This window comes from Oryzias latipes, chromosome 5, assembly GCF_002234675.1.
Source record: "Oryzias latipes chromosome 5, ASM223467v1".
Classification (NCBI taxonomy): domain Eukaryota; kingdom Metazoa; phylum Chordata; class Actinopteri; order Beloniformes; family Adrianichthyidae; genus Oryzias; species Oryzias latipes.
In genome coordinates this window covers 22,589,824-22,610,092 of record NC_019863.2, presented here as the reverse complement: position 1 = coordinate 22,610,092, position 20,269 = coordinate 22,589,824, and the positions used below count along the sequence as shown (strand labels likewise).

General features: G+C 41.0%; 1 protein-coding gene across 2 annotated transcripts in view; it reads right to left on the bottom strand.

The window, feature by feature from the left end:
• LOC101166787 (contactin-4-like) overlaps window positions 1–19,508 on the bottom strand; it is a 163,463-nt gene extending 143,955 nt beyond the window's left edge. For both annotated transcript variants that reach the window (XR_002290266.1, XM_020703384.1), the window contains exon 1: window positions 19,418–19,508. The gene's annotated coding sequence lies outside the window, so the exon portion shown is untranslated. The remainder of the gene's footprint in view (window positions 1–19,417) is intronic.
• Between the last annotated feature and the right edge of the window lie 761 nt (window positions 19,509–20,269).

The window sequence follows — 20,269 nt, the reverse complement described above, 5'->3', positions numbered from 1 at the left end:
CCCAACGTGCCCGTGACCACCGCCCTCTGCTGCCAGACACTTGCGCCCAAACCTCTTTACGGTAGTCTTTGGAGCATAACAAGTCAAAAAATTCAAAAGGGGGGCGCAACTCACCGGCGGCTGGGTGAATCACACACAAACAGGTAATTGGGAGTCTTTTTCACTCTAACAATCAACTCTAGGCTGCAGCTGCGCGCTCCCGTCATAAAGACAGAGCCGTGCCAGAGGGAAGGGGAGGGGTGGTGGGCGCAGGCAGCGAGGTGCGCAGCCTACACTACGCAACACCTCGATCATGGCGTGCTGTTGGATCACTCAGCAGCTCATGTTAGTAATGTCATTCTTTACTAACTATTGTAGATATTTTTATTACGTGTCTTTTCTGTCATTTAGCTGGTTTCAGTATTTGACACCAAGACAGCAAGTAATGCAGTAAAACAGCTGCACTTTAAGAGATCATAAATAAACTGTAGATCATTTTTTATGAATGGATTGAGGTTTTTTGGAGGATTTTTACTGTTGGTGTTGCACAAAATTAGGGAAATGCCAAATATTTTTGGAGTTATCCCAATGATGAGTTCTATGATTTAGTTTTTAATGTTTTAGGAGACCTAAAAATAATACTCACATTAAGTTTTTTTTTTAGATCCAATCCGTCTGATATGTTTCACAAAGACACACACAGGATGTCACAAACCAAGAAATTATTGCTAAAAATGAAGCAGGAGTCCAGCTCTAAAAAATGATAAGAGCAAAGAAAACAGAATGATTTGATTTGTAATTTCTTATTATAAATATTTTCAGGCTTTGTTTGTTTTGTTGTGCAGCATTCTCATATTTGTATAATTTTGACAGAATTTTTTTTATGGAGAGCAAAATATTATATATTATTTAAGGTTTAACTTGATTTATTTTTGGCTTAATGTTCCTGTCTGTTTTTATTCATATTTGTGTTCAAAAAATTCAGCATTGAAGGTTTAAAAGTTTTAAAAGTTTAGCTTTAGTGTGTTCAGTAAATGTTTATCTTCTTCGGCCCAAAACCTAAAGCGAGTTTTGGATTTAGGCCCCCTGTGTGACTTAGTTTGACCCCCTGTAATACAAGTCTATAAAATTCATGCATTTTCTGTGTAAAATGGCTAAATAGAAGATAGGGAACACGAAAGGATGTTGTCAAATTTTGTATGTGTGTGGGGGAGGGGGGGGGTCTACTCGCCCAGGGAGTAAGTTAGTGTAGAACCGCCATTGCAGAGATGGACTTTGTGTCGGTTCTGTTCGTACGGGATTCTGCTGTTTTCAACCATTCTGGCCCGTTTCTCCCAGAGTAAAACTCAGAAGGAGCAGCAAAGCAAATAAAATCAAACCAAGTTTTGCAGAAAAAAAAATGTCCGAGCTCCGACTCCGTCCTGCAGGAAGTAACATTTTTAAGATTTGTATCTGAACTATTGTTTTTATTTTAATCAATAAATGTTGAAATATTAAGAGAAAATTGCATTTTTTCACAAGTACTTTTTTTAAAAACTTTGGACAAAAACGCTCACGAGTTCTAAAACATAAGACGCTGTGAAAATTAACATAAAAGTTACACATGTTTCTTCTGTTAAATACATTGAGTCTACTGTGGTGAGCCATCATTATTTTGCTTATTATTGCTGTTAATCTAACCCCAAACACTTCTGCAGCATAAAATAATATGTGCTTAAATCTTAAGAAACCTGTTGACTTAATGTCAGCAGCTAAAATGTACAGTTTCAGGAGATACTCAGCCATATATTTACAAATCTGACTTATAAAAAAATTAATAAATGCTAAAAAAGAAAGAAAGTATGAATTATTATTAAAATGATAAAAAAAAATTGAAACGTCTTCATCCAAAGAGACAAAACCGAGGGTAAAAAGAGCTGGTTCAGCCTCTGAGCCTCGGTAGCAGATACTATGTTAGATAAATGTGGTGATTTGATTGGTTAGAATCTGGACCAATCAGCAGTCTGTTTGATGATAGCTTTGTGACGCTAAACAGAAACTTAACTCAGCAAAATCAAAGATAGGGAAAAAGTGAGATGACACACAACGCATGTGAGAACTTGTTTGGAGGTAGCAGTTATATCACACCAAGTCGAGCTCAGAGTAGTCAGCATGCGACGCATGCGAAAACATGTGTTTTACAAATGCAAAAAAAGTTTTTGAAAGCAAAAAAAATAGTTTTTGAATGCAAATAAAAATGTGAAAGCAAATCTGCCATTGACCGTATGTGCGATCTGGACTTGGTGACCCCCTCCCCCCTTCTGTTCTAAACAGGAAGTGCCCAGTGGCTCCAAGAAGCCAAAATCCCACAGACTTCTAATGATACATAAACAGCTATTATTCAGTCATCTTTGTCAGAATATTTTTTCTGAACATGTTTTTGCTGATCCATTTTTTCATTGTATATTTTTTTCTGTCGTGTAAGTTAGATGTCCCAATAAAACTATGTGGTGACTGCCCCCCCCCCCCCCTTGAACATTTGAAATGTAAACACTAGGGTTTCCAGAATTCTCTGTTTTAAACTGAACCATATGTTACACAATTAATCGTGGTAAAAGTGAATCATTGCATAGCAGTATGTTCGCATTGAAAGCATCAAACATGTATTGTAATAAATTGAACGATTTCTTACTCACTGTTTTATTACATTATACCAGGCTTAGTAGAAGCCAACTGAAACATTTTATTTCATTGTTACTTGCTTATAAGCAAATTAGAAAATTTAATACACAATCTTTTCTTAATCTTTATTTATTGTCATTTTGTAATAGAGCAATATATGAGACTGAGATAGATTGAGCAGATTGAGTCAATTTCCATCGAATGTTTCAGATTATTGAATTAATAAATCAATTGACAGAATCCAGTGCATATATTTATTATAACATATAATAATGCTTCAGTCTAAGAATTGTTTATGTTTGAGTCTAAAAAAAAAATGCAGTTTGGTCTCCCGTTTGTCCAGTTATGCCTTCTGAACTCAAGCGGCCCACCAGTTTCAGGGTTTTGGTTTTATTGGTTCTTTGGGAATCAACTTGTTAAAAAAAGTACATTATCATGCAGTCAAAATGGGATATGTTTGAAATGAACACAAAAAGCGAGTTTCCTTCAAAAAGCCAGGAGAAGTCTTGCCCAAGAGCACTCTGAAAGATTGCTATGAGGTCCACAGGCAGAATTTCAGGCATGGGGGGACGGGGAGGGGTCACTGAGGAGTTTCTCACAGTAGTGTGTGATGAAGACTGTGCTAACAACATGATAATGCATCAGATGAAGTGCCTAATGTGATTTCTGTTGATTTTGGCTGGACAGGAACACTAAGTGTGAGCAGGATAGGATACTTGCTGGAACTCCTTTGTTTTTCTGGATGTGCACAGATTCCCGCTACCTCCTTCTCTTGACCTCATGAGATTTTTATAGTTCAACATTTACAAGGACTGTTACTTTGACTATAATGTCTATTTTCCTGATCCATTTTTCCTTTTTTCAATTAAATGAATGGATCAATATCTTTCTATACTGAATCTCTGGCCAGTGAGTGTGTCTACCTTTTTGTTCTCTGAAGCACCATAGCCACCATTTACCTCCCTGTCTGTTCATGGTTCACCTGCATATCTGTGGCATTCTACAAGCTGAATAAAGGCATGAAAAACAGCTGGAAGAAAACAGCACGACAGTGAGGAAGACATTACTGAGAGAAGGACAGATTGCTTCATAACTACCTCTACAGGGGCAATGCAGGTAGGAGCTCTGCAGAAAGCCTCTCATAACTTTATTATGGCATACAGATGTGCTGGAAAAGAAATAGCCTCTTGTATATCCCAGAACACACAACAAGGACTAAGGCATAATGCTAAGTTATAATAAAGGTTGTAAGTACACTCCATGAGATGAGAGCCTGTAGGAACCACTTAGGCACCAATAACTGTGACTATATCGGTCTCTAACATTGAAGATTTGTTGTCCACTCTTTGTATTTTCTTTGAGCATTGAAGTTGGAAGTAATTTGATTGCAGCTATGTCGAGGACCTCCAGCAGCCTTTCAATGCTGTTATTACAGCCTGAGCCCTCAGAGCAAGGCCAAAAAACACTCAATTTAATCCTGAGGATTATTTTTCCATCTTCTATCTTGATGCAACCGTTAACCCCATGAGTATGGCAATAAGTCTGTTTAATAGTCACTTCAACAACTGCACAAGGTTTAGATCAACAGAGCTGAGAGATAGACGTTACTTCGTTTTTTTTTTATCACATCAAGGACTGCAAAAACTACTGAAGAAAGATCCTCAACTCCTGTATCCAATGAACACTTATACCCTTGGTTTTTATTTTTTATCCAAAAGCATGCACTTTTATCACCTTAAACTAAACTAAAGGACCATTGTTGGCTTTGAAATGCTCTTTTCAAGGTCAAATCACTAAGAAGAATCTCACAATTGCTTGATGACAATTAACATTAGTGTCATTTTCTTTAAAGTGGAAACTCAACCACAGTTTATCAGTGTAAATTAATACAGGGACCATTATTAGTTTTCAAACACTTTTTGCGAGGTGAAATCGCTAAGAATAACCTTGCAAGTGCTTTGTGACAACGACTTTAGTGTCTTTTTCTTAAAAGTGGAAACAACCAGAGTGGACACAGACACTTTTTCTAAGGTGAAATCCCAAGAAGAAACTCCTAAATGCTTCACAACGATGAACTCTAGTTGTGTTTTCTTAAAAGGAGGAATCTCAGCCCGAGTTTGCCGATCAGGGGAGCTGGTGGGACTGTGAAGATCCTTGACAACATTAAAATTGCCTAGTGGTTTACGATTAATCAATTCAACCAGATCGGTCTGTCTGCAGCAAGCTGCTAATCAAATCGACAAATACCATAATACAATTGTTTCAAAATGAAATAAGTCAATTATATCAATATTGGAAAATCCATTTGGATTGATGCTTGGTATGTTTATTTTACTTTTAGGTAAAACGCACAGCGGACAACAGACGTGTGATGACTGCAACAAAAGATCAAACCATCACTACAGTCCAATAAGTCAGAACACTTTGAAATTTGCAAAGACATGTGACCATACAGTTTTCTAGAATGTTCTAATAATGTTCCATATGTATTATTTTGTTGTAGAAAAACAACAGTGGGCTGAACTTATTAAAATGAATGAATTTGTCATTAATTCTTGTTCACCTCTTCATTTGTACACATATTTATTTACACTTGATTATCTTGCAAGAAATTTGGAAAACTTCACCAGCACTTTTCAGTAGCCAGTTATTTATCTCTGAGTCACACTGATTAAAGTTTTGGCTAAAGATCTCCTGGATTGATTTGAGGTCATTGAATCGAATTGAACAAAATAAAACAACATTGACAACGAATCTTATCGGCCATAACAAATTATGATGTGAATCAAATTGTTAAAATGAATCCCTACACCCCTGTCACAAGACCAGGCAGATGGCTGGATCCAAATGCAGCAGGTTTATTTGTTCAGCTAAAAGTCCAGAAAGCTAAATCAGGGTCAGGCGGGCAGGAGTCAATAGCTGTGACGGTGTGGGATTTTTGATCACCGCGGTAATGAACCAGCAGGGGTCGCGGTGTCGCGTGTAACCCCACCCCCCACCCAAACACAAAATCCCCCGGCGGCCACATCGCAATGACTACAAATACAACGTAGTATTCTTTATAAACAAATAACAGTAACAACTAACTACTACCTATATAACTAATGAACTAACTATATAGGTGTTGTAGAATGACCGATGCTGGCACAGTGGTTAGCGCTCATGCCTCACAGCAAGAAGGCCCCGGTTCAAGTCCCGGCTGGGGGACCTGGACCTGGACTAGAACATCAATAGGGGACTAGAACACAAATTCTGTGTGGAGCTTGCATGTTCTACCCGTGCATGCAGGGGTTTTCTCCGGGGACACCGTTTTCTTCGGGGACACCATCCAAAAACACGCTTCATAGGTTAATTAGTCAACCTAAAATGTCCCTAGGTGTGAATGTGAGAGTGCATTGGTGTGTAACACTCTACCCTGCGACAGAGTGGTGAACAGTCCAGGGTGTCCCCTGCTTTTGCCCACAAGTGGGCGGGATAGGCTCTGGCAGTCCAGTGACCCCGAAAGGGAAAAACGGAAGAATATGAATGAATAAAAGAATGACTATGTGTATGTGTGTCAGCGCGCTGTGTGTGTAGGAGGAAGGAGCACGCACAAGTGTGTTGGGGGTGCGTGTTGATTCTTCTGCAGCTGACCGCTCGCGAGCAGCTCACGAGGCTTCACCTGTGCTCTCTGGTACAGACATCTTCTCAGAATATTCTATATTGCCCAGTAATAAATGAGACTGCAGACACTTTGTCACCTTTCCGGTAGCCATGAAGCCTGACACCCATGAAGAACACCGCCTCTGTTTATACAGACACGTAACGTTGCGCTGCACAAAATAGTTCCCAAACAAAACATGTAGGGATATTCATGGAAATCTAACAGTACGCGTTCATGTTTGGTGTTACAGAGTGAAGCAGAACAGTAATAACCCCCTCCCCCGACACAAAATCCTCCAGCGGGCGGCCGTGTCGCGCACTCAAGAACGCACAGAACGCTTGTAATGGAAATGAATCCAATGGAAATGAATAATTAGAACGCAGTAAATTTGCCGTATTTCTTTGTATGACGGAAACTTCTGCTGTAGAATGAGGATGTGTTTCTGAAACCAGGCGCGTGTGTGTGAGTAGAGGGAGCCCGCCGCGTGCATCGTAGAGGGAATGACAGCCGCACACCAGCAAGAGGGAGTGAAGGAGAACACTAATAAAAGGTTTCCCCCAGAAACCCTTGAAGTCTGAACACAGGACTAGCAGAAAAAGTAAATTATCAGCAAAGATGAATGTGTTTAATGTGTTTATTATAGTTCAAATCACGCACCATATGCAGAACTTAAAAAATAAAAATAAAAAAACTTTCAAAAAACAAAAAGTGCGTGATGAGGTCATCACGGCTAGGGCTGAAACGATTCCTCGAGTTACTCGAGTTACTCGATTACAAAAGTTCCTCGAAGGCAAAAACTCTGCCTCGAAACCGCGTTAAATTCGTATGACGCGCACTATACGCGTGGCGCAGGGATTTGATTGTGTCACACGGACCGTTTATTATTATTTTGAATTTAGTTGGCGCGATGGCGGAGAATTGATCTATAAATAAACGGCAGAAATTGTCTCAAGTGTGGGATCATTACACACTTAATAAAGAAGAGAACAAGGTGCAGTGTCTCTACTGCAAAATAGAGCTGGCATACCACAACAGCACATCTTCCATGATTCAGCATCTGAACAGAAGACATCTGCGTGACCGCTGGAACCCTGACGCCTTAGGCGCGGGATCCGCGCGTGCCGCCAGCAGCGAGCGAGGGGCGGCGTCAGCCGCTCCGCGCCCCCTCCACGGCGACCAGTGCAGGCCGCCTCGGCGGGCGGCGAGAGCCCCTAGCTGCGGTATTCAGGCGACTGGGCCTGCTTTGAACACTAATTTTTTCAAAGTAAATGCTTCGGACCCCGCGGGACACTCAGGTAAGAGCATCGAGGGGGCGCCGAGAGGCAGGGGCTGGGACAGGCGGTAGCTCGCCTTTCGGCGGACCGCGAGGCTTCTTTAAGCATTGCAAAAATAACAAAAGCATTATTTTTACACGAAATATAAACAATGATAATGATCAAATATGTTTTTCTGATTATTTTATTTTTAATGGCCTTCCACTTTGGTGTTGTGCCACCCTTTCAAAGTCTTCTGCCCCCCCCATCCAAAATGTTCTAGCTCCGCCACTTCTCAAGACCAACTTAAAACACCAAAAGTAACATTTGCATCAGAGCGGATCTTTAAAATCAAATGCTTGTTCATTTTACAACCACATCATTTTTGTTATGCATTATTTGTTTTGGTTGTTCAAAAAAACACACAAATCGTTTTATCCGATTACTCGATTAATCAATCGATTAAGTGCTAGATTAATCGATTACAAAAAGAATCGATAGCTGCAGCCCTAATCACCGCATCACGGTGATGCGGTTTTCGTCACACCCAATAGCAGGCATAAGATCATCAGAGGAGAGAAATGGTAGTCAGGATTCAGGCGAGATTCGGGGCAGACGGCAGGCAAACACAGTCAGACACTGGGTCAGAAGACAAAAGATCAGGTCCAAATATAACGCTCGGTAAGAATGGCTGAGTGGCTCAAACAATACTTGGCACTGAGATGGCTCAGTGCAGGGCTTAAGTAGACTGTATTTGTTGAATGAATTAGAGACAGGTGTGTGGCATCCAGGAAGTGTGTGCTGGGGTTGCTGGGAGCTGTAGTGTGATTAGAACTCTGGAGACAGTTCCCGCCAGTGACCAGAGGGGGAGACAAAGCTCCTACTTCTGACAATTATCTACTAGTAGCCCATTTCCAACAAACAACGAGTTTGAAAAGACGTATCAAAATTCGCCTACAATAATAGCCAGTCTGTAGTAAAAGTTGATCTCCAATGATCCGTACACTAATCGGTAATACTAAATCCAGCTTTAATAACACCAAACTGCTTTACTGATAATTTCATGAAACTCTGAAATGTTTATGCTGTGTTGTTGTCTCCATTTTGTAGCCTTAAATACGATACTATTCCCTCATTTACTACCAAATGAACCATGTTTATCCGTCACCATTGCGTCTACGAGGGGAATAATAGCCCATCTCTACAGTAATTTCCAGCTTTCTGTGTTCATAGAGTAGAATGAGGCTGGCAGCACCAGCACCACAACCACCTCCATCTAAGGACTCAGCTGCACCAGCATCACAACAACCACCGCCAGCTAAGGACCCAACCGCAGAACCACAACAACAACCACCAGATTTGGCCCCAGAAATACCACCGTCTGACCAGCTGTGGGCGCCCCCTGCTACATCTACTCCCAGTGAAGACTCACTTTCCTTTTCGTCCCCCCCCACTTTCACCCATGGCCCTACCTAGCCATTTTGATAGCCTCATTAAGTCAGGAATTAAGATGGCTCCCCTAACACCTGTGAGCCTCACACCACACAGGAGCTCTCCTACCCCTCCAGCACTCCCTCCTTATCCTTCACCCAAAGTCCCTCCAACACGTCCTTCATCCAAAGCCCCTCCAACACGCCCCCTCCATCGTTCACCCAAATCCCGTCCAGCTCCCGCTCCTCCTGGTCCAACACCCAAACTACCCTCAACTCGACCTCCCCTGCACGCCTCTAGACGTGCTATCCCCCAGAGCTAGGATGAAACGGGCCCCCAGTGTCCTAGGAAAGGTTATGTCAAACTGGGGCCCTGTGATGAACAGCTTCCTTCTGGTGCTATACCTGTAGTTGCACCACGTAGAATGCAAAAAAGGGCAGTTAGACTGTCCAATCAAAGAAATCTAGTTCATATCCCCAGTAAGAAGGTTTTGACCAGTCCCAAGGAAACTAATCTCAAACTTGCCGCACTCAATGTCAGATCTTTATGCAACAAATCATTTTTAATCAATAATCTTATCTCTTCTTTTAATCTTGATTTTATGTTTTTAACTGAAACATGGCTTGACAAAAACACAGGAAACATAGTTCTAGTCGAATCAACTCCCCCCAACTACAAACATGTATCGGAAATACGAGAAAATAAAAAGGGTGGAGGCGTTTCTGCACTGTTTAGAGATAATATTGCAACCCGCAGACTATCATTTGGTGTGTTTTCATCATTTGAGTATGTGTCCTTTAAGATTGAGTTAAAACAAACTCCTCCCTTACTCTGCATAGTCATGTACAAACCTCCTCAGCACAGCCAAAGTTTCATTGATGATTTCACTGAAATGCTCTCAGTTGTGTGCACAGACTTTGATGGTCTAGTCATTACAGGTGATTTTAATGTTCATGTTGATAATGTCAATGACAGAAATGCAAAAGAGCTCAATGCTGTCCTTGAAACCTTTGATCTAATTCAGCATGTAGTTTGCCCCACCCACAGCAGAGGGCACACTCTGGACCTGCTCATCACAAAGGGGGTTAATATTTACAATGTCAGTGTGGTTGATGTCGCCCTCTCTGATCATTTCTGTGTATTCTTTGACCTGTCTGTTACTCCCAAACCCCCGCCTGGCCCTGCAGCTGTCCAAAGGAGACAAATAAATGAGAGCACTAGGGCACAGTTTGTAGAAATGATAAACCCTGAAAACGCCTCTGGTGCCAATGTTGATGAAATGCTGAATTCTGTTACTTCTAGCATCTTGAATGTTCTGGATGCCATTGCCCCTATGAAGGTTAAATTGCGAAAACATAGACAGAAAGCTCCCCGGAGGAACGATGATCTAGTCAGGACACAGAAACAACAGTGCCGCAGAGCTGAGCGAAAGTGGCGCAAGTCAAAACTCCAGGTTCATTATGAAATGTATAAGGGGGAGTTGTACGCTTACAACCAGATCTTATGCAGAACAAGGGAAAGGTACTTCTCTGAAATCATTGGAAGTTGCAGCAACAACTCTCGTGTCCTGTTCACAACAGTAAACAGATTAACTAACCCTCCAACCCAGCTACCAATAGAACTGGTTTGCACACCTAAATGTAACGAGTTTGCTGTATTTTTTAATGACAAGGTTCAGGGCATTAAAAAAGCCATCAACTCCACAACACATATAACTATCGAACGGCCACCTACTCACTCTAAGCTGACTCACTTTGTACCTGTCACTGACCAAACTGTCCAAGAGACCATCACCCGTCTGAGCTCGTCTACATGCTGCCTTGTTGTGTTACCCACTAGATTTCTAAAGTCTGTCCTGAACAGTGTGTTGCCATCAATTACTCAAATAGTTAACATGTCTCTTCAATCTGGAATATTTCCAGAGGCCTTAAAAACTGCAGTCATTAAACCTCTCCTGAAGAAAAACGGTCTTGATCCCACTGTACTGAATAATTACAGACCTATCTCTAATCTGCCATTTTTAGGAAAAGTCCTTGAAAAAGTTGTCTACCAACAGCTCACTGATTTTCTCTCATTAAACAATTCATTTGATGTTTTCCAGTCAGGTTTTAGACCCCATCATAGCACAGAAACTGCTCTTATCAAGGTAACCAACGACATCCGCCTGAACACTGATGATGGCAAAGTCACTGTCTTAATCCTGCTAGACCTGAGTGCTGCCTTTGATACTGTTGATCATGGGATCCTTTTGCACAGACTCCAAGACTGGGTTGGCATCTCTGGATCTGCCCTAAGTTGGCTCAAGTCTTATCTGGAAGACAGGAAATACTTTGTTGAAATTGGGAGTTGTGTCTCAGACTACATGGCCTTGACTTGTGGTGTGCCCCAGGGATCGATCCTGGGACCCCTTCTGTTCAATCTCTACATGCTGCCACTAGGGCAGTTAATACGCAGTAATAACATATCTTATCACAACTATGCAGATGATACTCAGATCTATGTGTCACTGACAACAGGTGAATATGGGCCGGTGGATTCACTCAGCCACTGCCTCCAACAGATCAGTGCGTGGATGCAGAACAACTTTCTCCAGCTAAACTCAAACAAGACCGAAGTTATTATTTTTGGCCCACAGAAACAAAGAGAAAGTCTCAGCAGCTACCTTCATTCTCTGTCTCTTAAACCCTCCAATCAAGTCAGAAATCTAGGGGTAATCATGGACTCTGACCTAAATTTTAACAGCCATATCAAGTCAGTAACATCAGCGGCATTTTACCATCTGAAAAACATTGCCAAAATCAAAAACATAGTGTCAAAGCCAGACCTGGAGATACTTATTCATGCATTTGTCTCCAGCAGGTTAGACTACTGTAACGGCCTGCTCACCGGCCTCTCCAAACGAGCTGTAAAACAGCTTCAGTACATCCAGAATGCTGCTGCTCGAGTCCTGACCAGAACCAGGAAGTATGATCACATTAGTCCTGTGCTCAGGTCTCTGCACTGGCTCCCTGTACCTCAAAGAATAGACTTCAAAGCAGCTCTGCTTGTGTACAAGTCTCTCCATGGCCGAGCACCAAAGTACATCTCTGACATGTTAGTGCCATATGAACCATTTCGTACTCTGAGGACCTCAGGGGCCGGCCTCCTGTTGATCCCCAGAGTCAGAACTAAACAAGGGGAATCAGCGTTTCAATATTCTGCAGCTAAAATCTGGAACAGCCTCCCTGAAGTCGTAAGACAGGCCTCTTCTGTGCTCATGTTCAAATCTAGACTTAAAAAATTTCTGTTTAGCCGTGTATATGACTGAAAGGTCCTATCTGCACTTTTCTTTCCTTTCCTTCCTTTATTTTTAAATCAGTTTTCAAATTTTTTTTTCTTTTCTTTTAAAGTAAATTTTATGTTCATTATTTCTATGATGTATTGTGATTTTAATGCATTTTTCTGTTTTGTGAAGCACCTTGAATTACTTTGTGTATGAATTGTGCTATACAAATAAACTTGCCTTGCCTTGCCTAGAGTAAATCTTACCTCAAAATCTTACATTTGTATGCTTACGATAATATGTACAGTATTGACAAGGTAAGGGGTAGATTAGGAAGAAGAAACCATCCCTTAATCGAGGAGCTCGGTAGAGGCAGCACAACTGCCTCACAATGGCTGGCCACTGGCCACGAAAGTATTTATGTGAAGAGCAGAAACAACTGACAGATGCCTGAGCCGCAACAGCAGAATTAATTATAGCATCTGCAGACGCTGTATATAGAGGTGGCCTCCGCTGGCAACAACCTGCTGCCATTAACGCTGTCGAATAGTAGGCCTGACACCAACCTCACAGACCTGACCCTGCCTGACAACAGCCTGCTCTGGGTGTTAAACCACCACATCTGCTCCATACATCACTGTTATCTTCATCCCGCCTTGTGAAGATTATTCCTCAGCCAACTCGCTCACTACCTGCTCAGACAGCAGCTACTCAGCAGAAGCCATGAAAGTCCAACCAGACACAGTGTGGAACTGTGACACCCAGTCTGAAATGTCAGTAATGAAAGTGTTTCAAAATGGGATGTATGATTTCATACAGTTGTGTTCACACATTCCGAAAAAATGCGTGCTTTTGATCAACCAAATAGGACATCCAAGCAAGAAAAAAATCTAGGATCATTGGGAATGCTGTATTTCTTTGCATCCTAACTTTGTGGCTAAAATATTGGTTGGTCTATCTGTTGATGACATGATTTTTAATGAAGCAAATCTTTCATATGACTGACTGCTTTTCTCAAATAACTTTATATGATCTTTTTATAAAATTGTAACTTTTTACATTACATTTGACTACCAGAGGGGTTAACAGCTCAGAGTCCTGCAAAGTCCGTCTCACACAATAAAATGGGAAGATTATGTTGCAAAAACAAGCGGTATAGCATCAATGTGCACTACTGGAAAGTGTTGCATGTCAGTGCAAAGCTGCTTTCCTCCACTCCAGAATACAATGGATTTACGTTAATTGCATAAGCGGTTGAAGAGTTGCATTAGACAAAAGAATGTCCGCACTGAAGCTAAAGTTCTGTTGTTAAGGAGTTAAAGATGTCCTTTACACTTCTATTTAGATCTACCAAAATTGCCGGGTTATAGAGCGCACCTGATTACAACCCCGCACCCACCCACTTTAATGAGGATTAACCACTTTTTACATACGCAAGCCTTACTTGTATACAACCCACATGTTGTGGCATTTCAATTGGCACGTCTCTGAGACCACAGTAGTTTTAGTGAGAAAGGAGTAACCAGTAGTTTATCCTATTTATTTGAACACACCACATCTGCCAAACAGCATGGACCTCACTTCAGCTCACAGCTCCCTCAGTTATGGTGTGGATATCCACACTCTGATTCCCCACTTCCCATGAGTCTTAGGGGTTTAAGGCGGGGCTAACCCCCGGTTCACCACACTGTGTTGTAGATTGAGGATGTATTTGTGCTGAAACCGCGTGCGTGTTTAACCATTGTGCTATCCTAGCCACTTTACCATTGGGAGTTGGGTCATATAGACCCACTACACAGTGCGCTGAACCTTTTTTCTTCAATGATTTGTGAACCAACCTGGTGGCCATGGATAACATGAAATCTTTCCACCTTTATCCAACTTTTTCCTAGTAGGAATAACACGTTAATGCAAGGGTGGGGTCATCTAAGATAGCACAAGGGTTAAGAAGGAGCAGGGAGCTCCAGCGGAACGCGAGAGCAGCTCTCCCCTCCTTCCTCCTGTGACACGGCAGCAATGTGGAAATAACAGGGCTGGATGAAAAAACATACCAGTAAAAGAGAGCAGCAGTGACTTATAAGCGCGCGCGGCATGCGCCGCTGGGCGATCTACGCGGCTCTGCGCGGCAAAAGTTTCCTTCCACAGTGAAGGAAACTTCTGGCACGGCTTTTCCAACCTGTTGGTGATGGAGGATTTTTTACACTGCTTTTAACGATTGCTTTTAACTTGAAAGCTGCGTCATGACTGTCGTTGCATCAGCAACTTTCTATGCTGTGGTCTGCTGGTGTGGAGGAATTAATGATAGGGACAAAAAGAAACTGGACAAGCTGGGGAAGAGAGCTAGCTCTGTCCTGGGCTGTCCCCTGGACCCAGTGGACTCTGTAGGTGAGAGGAGGATGCTGACCAAGCTGTCCAGCATCCGGAACAACCCCTCTCACCCCCTCTATGCAACGGTGAGGACTATGAGTAGCTCATTCAGCCAGAGACTGCTGCACCCCCAGTGCAAAAAAGAACGATACCGGAGCTCCTTCATCCCAACAGCAGTCAGACTATTCAACAACACGGTCTAGGACTGCTGAAACCGCTGCTGCTATTTATTGCCTTATTCAATCCGTTATTTATGACCTGTACTTTTACTTCCACCTTGTTTTATTACTATTTTTTATTCTTACTCATTGCTACTTTGTTTTTCATACCTTCCAACTGCTATTTTTCTTGTTTTTCGCTGCTGTGACAACCGAATTTCCCTCCGGGGATCAATAAAGTCCTATCTATCTATCTATCTATCTATCTATCTATCTATCTATCTATCTATCTATCTATCTATCTATCTATCTATCTATCTATCTATCTATCTATCTATCTATCTATCTATCTATCTATCTATCTATCTATCTATCTATCTATCTATATCTATATCTCTCTCTCGCTCTCTCTCTCTCTCTCTCTCTCTCGCTCTCTCTTTCTCTCTCTCTCTCTCTCTATCATATTATAGTGGCGGTCACGTGCACGTTGGGTCTAATGGCACCAAAGGATTGTGGGATGCGGCTGAGCATGGGTGTTTCTTTGATTGCACCATGACTGAAGTGTCTAAGAGCTGAAGTCAGGTCTATGCTGTTTGGCTGCTTTAGTGAGTGTCAAAGCAATCGCGCTTGTGGATGGACATAGAATTATGAAGGCAGTCTCCCCTCTGAGACTGCCGGAGCGCTCCTGGCGCCGTTAAATAAAAGCATAAATTAGTCGCGTCATTGAATAAACTGCAGGGTTGAAAGTTGGTGACAAAAGTAGCGGCTTATAGTCTGGAAGATACGGTAATTAAGATGATAATTTTTTTCTGGCATTTCCAGAACAAATAAAATAAAATGAAAAGGAGCTTGCAATTTCATTGCTTGATGTTGATTTAAAAGAAAACAGGAGAAGTAATCAATCAGACACCGGTAATCTACAAACTCCTATTTAGAAAGATTTTTTTAAGTATGTAGACTGCAAAACAAATGCAAGTTGCATCCATTCCTCACAAAACAACAACTGAATAAAAAGGAGTAGCCTGTTTGTGTCATTGAGCGGGATGAAGACATGAAGGGCCCCATGTGTGTTCCCCACAAAATCCTCCTGAGAGTAATTTATAGGGCTGCGGGCTTATTAAGGCCATGCTTAGAAATTAAGCTGCAAAGTGGCATATTAATCATCATTTCAGTGGACTAAGCGACAGAGAAGTGTGATTATTGAATACAATTTGAGGGGACTTCATCTGAATGAAAATGGCTAATAGCAGTTATTAGATGTGGTGCTCTTCTGGGTGGTGACTCTTCTTCTAACAATGCTTGTTCAACAGCATTGTGAACTGTTCAATCAGTTGATCCAGATCCGGGATGTGTCTGCAACTCTTTAACGTGCATCAGCTGATTCTGACGTGAAGAAAAGTGGCTTTTCGTGCTTGCTTTGCACTGATGTGCAGCACACTATTAACTTAAGAGTGTTGCACTATGGTGGAAAGCTGCAGAACGTAAACATTTGAAGACTTACACTAGTCAAAAGAATGCAAACACGGGAACTAGAGCTCTGGTGTTAATGGGGTTAACTACCGCTAATGAAAATGCCTTATTGTGGTTTTTACAACCTATCAAACCATTTGTTCACACATTAAGCAATTGCTAAACAACTGATTTACGGTCGTTTGTATTACGAGATCAAGCCCCTATGTTCTGTGCCCTTTGTCCACTTTTTCCTTGACAAAAATCATGCGGCACAACCAAAATAATAAATAAATATAACTGTATTCTGTATAGATGTATATTTTGTAATAATTGAGGCATCAAAAATTTGAAGTTGCAACTGTTTTTTCTAAAAGTTGCAATGGTGTTCAATAAAAGTTTTCAAATAATTTAGTTGAAAATTTGACCAGGTAGTTGTTTTTCCCTCCAGTTTATTAAAATGCAATTTCATGTAAATCTCACAAAAAACAAATCAAATGACATTCTTTCTAAGCTGTATTTTAAATATTGTTTGTTATTACAACACGTTTGATAAATTTCAGACCTAAGACCAACATTACACTCATACTTATAAGTTTAATTGTAACTACACAAAAATGAATACGCTCACATTTTATTAGTTTTTATGTTGTCTAAGTCAAAAAAGAAACTGATAAAAATGTTTTGTTTCTTTTTGGGTGATTAAATGTTTCATTTTAGTTAAATGTGTCTGTTGGCCACTTTACCTTACTTAAATTTAAACCTAATTTCAAGTTTTTCAAAAGTGAATAAAGTTTGAAATTGAATTTGTTCTTCATTCCAGATATTATCAGAAAGCAGCTGTTTGTTTTATTGAGATGATTTGGACCAAACACTGGAATCTCTGACTGTATTTCCTTTGTTCTCCAACATGAACTTGAAGGAAAACTAAACTGTTTCCCTGCTTTCATGAATATTTAGAGACTGTTAAAAATATGTTTGTGTTTGTTGTGCTTCATAACAGTTAACAGCAACGCAGTAACAGATGCCATCACATTAACCCAATGCATCATGGGAGTTGCAGTGAAATGCAGTGGTGCTGATGCCGGACAGACTCACATCTCTGAGTTTAATTATTTTATTCACTTTTCACAGGGTCTGACACCGGATCCCGCGGGAAGCTGCTAGGGGTGCACGGATAATCCGTGATTCGTACGGATCACTAGCCCCGGTTCTGCACAAACGTGTGCTGCAGATTGCCCCCCCCCCACCCCCCACCCACACCCACACCTCCTCGTGCGTCATTCAATCAATTGTCAATTAAACAGGATTTATGTCCTCCACCCAGGTTTTAAGCGGCGTCAAAGTCGCTGCTCGACTTTTCTCCAAGAGTGATTATCAACCTGACGCTCCCGCTGCGTGTGGGAGGAGCTACCATCAAAGGTTTTTCTTCAGTGATCAGTGATAATTAGTAATTTCCCACAGCACATCTGACCATCTCTCACAAAACACTAGTTGAATAACACTGACTTAGTCAAAGCAAACCTAAAGGTATGACTTATTGCAGTTCTACAATTGACCACTAGAGGTTTGTATCAAAGGTAAGTAAATGATTCCAATGGTAAAAACTATTGAATGTATACAATGAGTGACTCCCCCTTGCTCGGATTCTAAACAGGAAGTCCCAACTGGAACCAAGAAGCCAAAATCCCATAGCCTTCTGTAGATTTGACAGAATAGTTCTTGTTCTACTGGTTTATTTTTTAGTGTTTTTTGCTAATCCTAATTATTTTTCAGGCTTTTTTTCGGTAGAGCAAGTTATTCAAGTTATAAATTAGCCAATAAAATAGCTAAATAAAAGCATTTGGTGCCCACTGGACCCCACATCAAACAGTCAAAGTGTTTGATTGACAGATTTCATGCAGCCCACTTTCAAGTGGTAGGGGTGTGGACTTCAAGCAAGGTCCCTCCTGATAGGCCAGAGCGGTTGCCATAGAAATTATGACTCATTTTGAATCAGACCCATCCGTACTGACTAATGTCGTCTGGCTACAACATAGCAGCATCCGTATTGCAAAAAACTGAATTGACTTCATTTCATTGGAGCAGGAAGTGAACAGTTTCTACTAGTGATGTCACACTCATTCTGTCCCAGGTTGTTTAAAATGAACCAACATCGACATCAATGAATCTTATCAGCAACCACAAATTACGATATGCATAGAATCATTATAAAAATCAATTGTTACACCCTTACAGTCAATGGTTAAAAGTCAGATTTTCAAACCAATAATAACTTAACCTGCTGTTAGAAACTCATCCATTGTTAATCTTCTACTAATAGCAGTAATTTATATATGTTGTGTTTTTTTCTTCTTTTTTTTTTCTAAGAGTTAAAATGTTTTTATTATAGGGCGTGTGTGTGTGTGTGTGGGTGTGTGTGCAGGTGTGTGTGTGTTTTATTTCTTAATTAGTAGACCCACAGGGGAACTCAACATTAATGTCACTTTACGTTATTACTATTCTCCACTTTTGGAATTTTGTTGAGTTAGGTGGAGTAAATGTACAGTAAAAATTCCCACCTCCTATGGATGAAGTCAGAGATAAACAGTTTAGTGGGTAAATATCTGTATTTATATTCTACAAGAGGTTCTAAATGTAACAAGGGAAACATGATAATTTGGTCCAAACAGTTTTTTTTTGTTTGTTTGTTTTTCATAAATTGTAACAACAGACATCTGAAGGTGTTCCCTCAAATATTTTTTTTCTGAAAGTAAGAAAAATGTATTACATAGAACGTAAATAAAGCAAATAGTCTTTTTCTAAAAATAAAAAAAAATTAAAAAAAATTATCCCATTTAAAAAACTTTCTTAATTTCAAGCCAAAGGGAAATTCATGTTATGTCACATGTGTTCATTTATACCCCCAGCACGTGAAGACGCACTTCTCATTCAGACCTAATTCCTGATTCCTACTTACAAATTTCATGAGTCACGTCACAACCCCATCCACACGCGTGTGCTGGTCTCGTACATGGAGCGCGCGCGTCTGCTTCTCAGAAGGTCCCTCTCTCCATTTATCTTTTCCCCGGGATTAAATGTGCTCCCGGAAGCCTGCTCAAACCGCGCTTCACAAGCTAACTTAAAAAATAAATAAATAAAAAAGACAGCGCCTAGAATTCCGCGCGGGACGTCGCACGCGCAGCAGAGACAGCACGCGGACGCTTTTCCTTACCTGTTCGGCTGTTCCGACGAGCAGCATCCGAGGACGTCCTGCCGCGCGCGCTGTCCGGAAGGACTAAAGCAGCTCCAAAACGAGATACGATGAGTCTCAGACCCCCCCCCCCCCCCCCCCCCCCATCTTATACAGGATTCAATGCAATAAAAAATGTACAGTTCACAATAATGTTTTTTTATCAATACAGAGAAACGTCTCATACCACGTGACCCAGACGTGTATCACTTTTTGTGGTATATTAAACAAGATTTTTTCTGTTTTTTTAACAAACTGTCCTAAATTTTGGTTGAAGACACAAAACATTTAAAAAAAAAAATATTAAATAAATCTATCATCATTAATTTCCGTGGCATGTCAGTTTTAATGTTTTAGTTTTATTGTGAGCTTGACCTGGCTACAGACAAGATGACGCTCTGACATCATTAGCCAGAAACAGAAATTCCACAACTTTAGCCTGAAGCAGAAGTAGCGCACCTCTGCTAGAAGCTCATCTGAGCTTTAGCCCCAGTGTTTAAATTTCTTCGACTTGGGGATAACAGCGCTAAGTCGGTTTTCTCTCCAAATCAGCTGATTCACATTGATCGTGTAAGGGGTTACAGTTTGTCAAAGGGCACAGTAGGTTTTGACAGAAACGTCTTCAGTGTTAAAGGTTTAAAACTTTAAACGCGAGGGGGGGGGCAACTATGAGGGCCTCCAGTTAGATTTATCTTTGTATTTTTTGACTGAAATGGAGGGAGAGACTTCATAATTGATGCGCAAATGATCTAATTTACCTTGATTGCGTAAACACTTCACACATGTACAGTGTTGCTTATCAGTGCAAAGCTGCCTTTCTAAACTTCACAGGTT